This window comes from Camelus bactrianus, chromosome 3, assembly GCF_048773025.1.
Source record: "Camelus bactrianus isolate YW-2024 breed Bactrian camel chromosome 3, ASM4877302v1, whole genome shotgun sequence".
In the NCBI taxonomy this organism is placed as follows: Eukaryota; Metazoa; Chordata; class Mammalia; order Artiodactyla; family Camelidae; genus Camelus; species Camelus bactrianus.
The window spans coordinates 79,656,555-79,664,237 of NC_133541.1; positions in this window are offsets into that span (position 1 = coordinate 79,656,555).

Genomic DNA, 7,683 nt, shown 5'->3' on the forward strand with positions numbered 1-7,683 from the left:
CTTACTGTATCTGTTTTGTTGTTTGTTTTCCTTTTGTAGGTTAGAAGTTCCCCTATTATAAAAATTATTACAGAAAAATGTTAAAAATCAAATCATCTGAGTTTCATTCTCTTTTTTAGTTAAAAAAATTTAATAACATATATATTTCAATAGTAAAAATGGTGTCTCTACACAGGTTAGCCTGGAAATGAAACGTCTCCAGCTTACTTTGAGTGAGGCGATAGCTTCTTTAAAGAGGAATCTTTACTCAGGAGGGGAAAAGTTAAACCCATGACCATTCTTACTTGCAAATTCTTAACTGTCTTCTTTGATGACTTCTAGTCAAGATCAGCTTGCCTTGAAAGCAGGCTTGGCAATAGTGTGCTAAGAAAGTGGCAAAAATACCTTTTTAGGTACTGCCATAGAGTTGATTCTCTGCTATTACACCTCCATTCCTTAGGACTGGGATTCACCTTATCTCAAAATGTCAGACCAGTGCCACACAAAGTGTCATCTGTAGAACAGCAGTGGCGCAACACTGGGAATGTGTTAGAAATGCTAATTTTCTCACCTCATTCTGGACCTACTGAATCAGAATTGCTGGAGGATAGGGCCCAAGAATCTGTATTTTAACAAGCACCACCCCACCACTGCTGTGTGATTCTCACATCTGCTGAAGTATGGGAAGCACTGTTGCAGGCTCCTAGGAGGAAAATCCATCTTACTCATCCAAAGTGGGTTAGGTATCTTCCTTTCCCCCTTCAGATCCATTCCCCTGCATTCTCTCACTGCTGGGTCCTAAGAAGTGGGTCTGTATTGTGATAATATCAGCAGTATCCTGTGAAGATTAATTGATAGAAGGCACCAGAAGGAGATGGATGTGAGGAGAGTGTGATCTGAGATGTTTATTTCTTCCTAATGCCCTTCCTGCAAGGTCATTAAGGGCTGACGGCTTCCTTTAACTGAAGGTCACAGCTTCTTCTCGTCAGTCGGCTCTCTTGACACAGCTCTCTCTGCCTCAGTTTCCCTCCTCTCACCTCTCCTTTGTAGTGGTGATGATGAATTTCCCACCACTGCTGATGGCCCCAGGGAGCAGCGCTGTCCCTGATTCTTTCCCTCTGTTTGATTCTATCTGACATAATTTGCAGAGTCATTTTACGATACTTTCTTTAAATTATCCAATGTATGTGTGCCTTCTTTTTCCTTTTGGGACTCCGATTGACAAAGCTCACAGATTCCTAATGCCTCGCATAGTGTTTAATAAATATTTATAGTAGGAACAAATGAAGGAAAATACAGATAGTTCTTGACTTACAGTGGATCAACTTACAATTTTTCGACTTAACGGTGCAAAAGCAATGCGTGTTCGGTAGAAACTATACTTTGAGTTTTGAGTTTTGACCTTTCCACAGGCCAGCAACATGTGGAACGATATCTTCTCATGATGCTGAGTGGTGGCAGCTCCCAGTCAGCCATGAGATCATGAAGAGAAAGAACTGGTACACTTAGGACCATTCTGTACCCATTCTAGCTTTCTGGTTTTCACTTTCAGTACAGTATACAATGAATTCTGTGAGATATTCAACACCTTATTATAAAATAATCTTTGTGTTAGATGCTTTTGCCCACCTGCAGGCTTATGTAAGTGTTCAGAGCACCTTGAAGTTAAGCCAGGATAAGCTGTGATGGTCGGTAGGTTAAATGTATTAAATGCATTGTCAACTTACAGTATTTTCAACTTATAATGGGTTTAATGGAATATAACCTCATCATAAATCAAGGAAGATTTGTAAATATGGAAAGGTGGAACCCTTTCCAAGAGCAACAGTCATTGGTAGCTTAGTGACTTTATACATTTTTTAAAAATGACAGTAGGCTAATCTGAAAATGGGATATAGAAATATGGGATCTGGATTTTGACAGACATGAGGTCCAGACCTCTGGCTTTGGGAAGTACTGGCCCAAATGCAACCCTAATGCATTAAATGGGAGGTGATAGATCCCAAGGGCCATCAAAATTTACTGTCCTCAAAAATTCCAAAAGTAAAATAGGTGAACACAGTCACAAGGAAGGGAAAGACCTGGTATACATTCAAAAATAATGAATAAACCTTTAGGAATTAGCAAGTATGGCTGGTGGAAGAGGAGGATCTTATAGCAATAAATGAAATCTTGGCTCTTATGGGTGATCCAAGAATATTCAACTGGCTCACGCTTAAGATATGGCAATATTAGGGACAAAGCTCTAGTGCTTGGGATGGTGCCATGTCTGTATTATTACTCAGCAGACATTTTGAAGAATGACTATTTTTTTAAATCAAAGAAGAGATCTACAAATATCACCGTCTCCTAGCTTAATAAAATCTGTTCATCCTTCTTATTAACCGATCTGTAGTACATTCCCTAGCCTTTGCCAGCACTGAAAAGTACAGTCAACAAGAATCAAAAGGACTTGGTTACCAGAGTGGGAGAGTGTGGGAAAGGATAAATTGGAAGTTTGAGGTTTGCAGATACCATCTACTATAAGTAAGACAGATAAACAACAAGGTCCTACTGTATAGCACAGGGAACAATATTCGATACCTTGTAATCGCCTATAATGAAAAAGAATATGAAAAGGAATATATGTATGTATATGTAGGATTGAAACATTATGCTGTATACCAGAAATTGATGCATAAACTGACTATTCTTCAATTTTAAGAAAATAAATAAAATAAAAATATAGTGACCTCCTGGGGAAAAAAAAAAGGACTTGGAAGACTTGGCATTTTGGGACTTGGTGCTAACCCCACTCTACTCTCCATCACCTTCTTTGATTTTCCCAGCCCAAGTTTCCAAGGCTGTCAGCACTTAGCACTATGGAAACAAACAAAAAAGGACAATGGTCATTGTTTAGAGTTATGATATCCTTTCTGTGTATCCTGTGTATTTTTAAAAGTCTTTCCTAAGAGTAACTGAATTTACCAATCAGCTTATCAAAACAGGCAATCCTCAGAAGTTTGTTGTTTTTTTTTTAAGTTTCCATCTGGGGCATAATGTTGTATATCCAGACCTGCTTCTTTTATCACTTCTTTCACCCAAAGTTCCCTCAACACGTCTTGATTCAACTCTTCAAATTTCTATTCTGGCTCACCACATGTCAAATCTTGCTAAGCAAATGAAGAAACAACACTCAACATATCTCTTCCTGTCAACAGCAACATCTGTGTTCGAGTCATTAAAGACAGGGACCTGAATTTTATCCCACTGTTGACTGTCATATCAAACTCTGCAAGGAATGTATACAACAACGTTCCCTTATTATTATGGACTGAGGTATGCAGGGCTCAGAATCAGTGCTCTTATGTTTAGCATCTTGTGCCTTGATTACTAATTAAAGTAACTAATCTCCAACTAATTCAATCACATGATGCATGTCTTGCCTGACAGGATGCAAATTTAACTTCTCTGCCAGACACAGTATACCTTCTACTGCAGATTGGGAAGCTATAGTCAGTCACCAGCACGAAATGTCGTCTGGTTAAGTCATTTTAACTCCAGAATAGTAGTTGCTGTATCTGTACCTAAGTTTTTGTACTTCAGTTTCTGCAAAGATTGTTTCTACATGAGGCCACTGAATGCCAGTAGATCCTAAGTTCTCATAGCAGGAAACAATTACTAAAGCTAAAATAGTTGCTGTGCCTGAGAAATGGCACCTAGTCCAGGAAGAAGTGAAAATGTTGGGGTAACTAGTAATTTGCAATATTTTAAGACCCATATGAATAAATGATGAATTAGAAGCACCTAAAAAGCCTAATAGAATTGTTGTTTGATACACATTTGATGGTAAGCTATTGGGTTTTTTTTTAATTCAGTAAGGAAAGAAATATTACCATTAGTTGATTATATGTGCAAATTTCATCTCCCCCTTCCCACTTACGCAAATCCAGCCTATCAAATTATTCATGATACATCAACAATCTCCTGTTGGAAGTCCAGCAGTCACTTCAAACTCAGCCAGTCAAAAACTGATGTCATCACCTTTCCCCTTACATTACTCTCCTTCTTTTGACTTTGTTATCTCAGTGAATGGTAACCTACTTACCCAGGTGCCCAAAGCAAAACTCTGGGAGACATTCTCACCTTCAACCAATCACCAAGTCCTCTGCTTTCTCCTTGTATGATTTTTCTCAAATCCTTCCCTTTTTATTTGCAACCCCCACGTCTTCATTTTGTTCCTTAAAATTTCTTACCTGAATAAGTGACATATCCTCCTGAGTAGTCTCTTTGACTCCAGACTCTTGCCTTCCAATTAATTCTCCAGTTGTAGGTCAAACTGGCTTTTGGAAAATACATATCTGATCCTTGGGCTTAAATATATTTTGGTAACTCCTCATATCTTTTAGACTGTTCTTCAAAAAATCCAAACCCCTTATTATCACAGACGACCTGGTTTATAACGTGGCCCCAGCCTTGTGCCTTCTTCACCTTACTTCTTGCCATCCTTCCCCTTTCGCTTGATACTCAAACTGTAACCAATTACTTATGGTTTCCTAAACAAGGCCTGGTTTCTCTAGCCTTCACACACTGGCTTGGACCTCAGAGCACATTAAGCAGTGTCTGGAGGCATTTTTGATTGTCAGGACTGAGAGGGGTGCTACCGACAAGTACAGGACAGCCTCCCACAACAAAGAATTCCGAAGCCCTAAACGTCAGTGGTTCCAGGATGGAGAAACCCTACCCTGGTCCCTTTCCTTCCCCGGTGTGGCAAGGACTACTAATTATTCACAGTATCCAGTCTTCATTTTTCTCTTAATAATCAAAAAGCCTGCCAAGTTTAGCTGGGCTACATTCCCCAGCTTCCATTGCAGCCCAGGATAGGCATGTGTGCAGTAAAGGATTATCATGGTGGGCCTGTGATTTCTATCCTTAGAAAGCCCCACTTTGAAGGCTGACCCTTGGCTGGCATCTGGGAACTTGAATTTCAGGAGTTACCACCAGTCCCTGTTAGGATCACTATACCTAAACTGTATAAAAATATAAAGTCTCTGCTAAACTCTTGCTTTTCTTCTGGGAGTCTGGAATTTTGGTACATCCTCAGATAGGAAGTGACATGACCAGCCCCAGTAAAAACCCTGGGTACTGAGTCTCAAATCGCTTTCCTGGCAGAGAGCATTTCGTACACATTACCACAGTTTGTTCATGGAGGAATTAAGTGCATCCTGTGTGACTCGACTGGGAAATTACCTTTGGAAGCTTGCAGCTGATTTTCTCTGGACTTCACCCAATGGGCCTTTTCCTTTTGCTGATTTTTCTTTGTATCCTTTTCTTGCAGTAAATCTGGGCTATGAATCTAACTATATGCTAAGTCCTGTGAGTATTTGTGTATCATTGAAACTAGGAGAATTCTGGAAATTCTTTATAAAACATGTAACTAAATTCTAGCTAGTGAGAAGTGAACAGAAGTCAACTTCAAGGTCATATTCTTTAAGCAATTTGTTTGGCTCTTATTTCTCTTTTCCTTTTTCCTTTACACTGAATTGTAGATGTGGTGCTCGCCAGCCAGCTTCAGTCAGGTGGACAAAGACCCTACCCTAGAGCAGAGGTTGGCAAACTTTTTCCATAACCTGGCCCTACAATCTCTGTTGAAGCTAGTTATGTCTGCCATTGTAGCACTAACACAGCCAAAGACAATAGATACATGGATGTGTAGAGCTGTGTTCCAATAAACTTTGATTTACAAAAACTGGAGATGGGCCAGATTTTGCCTCCAGGTCATAGTTTGCCAATCCCTGCCCTAGAGGACAGAAAGAGATGGTATTGAGAGACAGTTCTCCATGGGTTTAATTCCTATGATGTAACCCACCCACCCACACATGCTATCCATAGAAAATCCTGGGATAGTCCCCTCCTAAGTGTTTCCATTTCATCCCACACATGTATCAAAACAAGTACTTGTTTGAATTACCGTCTATCACCTGCATTAGTCTGTAAGTTCTTGAGAGCAAGGACCATTCATCTCTGTATCTTTAGTGCCTATCTCAGTGTTCACCATGTAGCAAACAGATTTGTTGATGTGGTAAATCACATGCTCTTCGCTTCTTATACTCGTTACTACTCATTCCCTGGCAGTGTCCCTGGCAGTCAGATGACTGATGGCAGTACTGCTTATCCAGGAGAACTCTACCCTCTGGCGTTCTCCCAGAGCCTTCCAGTCTCTAAGCTGCATCTCACAGTGACTCTCACTTTAGGGAGTGCCCGTGTTCTAGACTTTACGTAACACTTAATGCAATAGAACAAGATACATACACTAAAAGAATGTTTATATCTCACTCCTAGAATCAGGTCTGGCATTTTGAAATTTTACTCATTGACCACAGGACAGTGCTTCCTCTTTTGTGAAACTAAGGGTACCAGAAATGTCACAATGGTTCAAATGCTGTCCCTTTTATGGGGGTTTTCTAATATAGCCAAGGGACAAATGATACCCAATGGGTTTTGTCTTACTTGTGACAGATAAAACTGCTCACTTTTGGACCAGAATATCTGGCTCTCGTCCAGACTCCAAATCCTGACCTACTATGCCCATTTTCTACAGTAGAGTTCCAAACACCTTCCTATAAATCCTGCCCTGTTTTTGGATGCAGCCTCGTGGGGCTTGTTGAAGCTATCACATCCTTATTTACATAATTCCTCTTTCTCTTCCCTGTGGCCATGCCTGGATATGAGTTCTCTAACATCCAAACTTGTGCAAGATAAAGGTTTGATTATAACTGGGAGCCATCAGGTACAGCTCAGAACATGTTTTAAGGGGAGGCTGTCCAAGTGCAGAGCTTTGGGTGTGCTCTTTGAAGACTGTCAACTTCCCTATGACCAACTGGGCCAACCCCTGCAGCTCTGAATAAGCACATCACAACCCATATAAAGCATTCTCTGGTCCTCAATGTTTGCATAGTTCCCATCATGGCTATCTTTCCTGGTACCTGTCTTCAACAGCGAGGTGGCATCAATCCCTTGGCAGGTCTCTGCGGGAGTCAGCGGGACTAGTCTATTTCTGGCCTCAGTTTTTCTGATGCAGCTGGTATATCTCCTCTGGATGTCAGTTATTGGGCCGTTTATTATTTCTTAATTTGAAATAGAACAATTAATAGAGGGACACCAAAACTTTCTGAAACCCAAGATGAATATGAATTACATAGTCATAAATATTTCATAAATATCCATATATATTTATGAATTGGAACTTATCTGACTTGACCATTCATAAGGCAAGGGAAGCAAATTTTGCATGCAAGTGGAATGTCAAGGACTAGGCAAAGCCTGGGGTGGAAATGGATCTGGTCACAGACAACATCCAGCACAATGTTGGCTGAAAAAATGGTGTGACATCAAAGGAGCATATGGTGTTTTGGCCAAAGTTCATCAGAACTGGGAGTGTCACCCTTAGACCTTAGGCAGATGTAAGTAAGCACCTAGGGATTATCTGAATCTGTATCAAATAGAAATCAAATTCCTTATCTTGCATCATATAAAAAGGTAATTCAAGATGATGAGACAACACAGTAAATAAACCCCATCTGGTCTGTGGTCCTATGCTTTACTTAGCTCACTATTTCTACCTATCTGAAAAAATTCAGATAATTTTTTGTGCATAAAAGTCTTTATTATCCATCCACTGTTCAATTTCTACCCATCCTATGAAATCTACTATAAATTTATTCT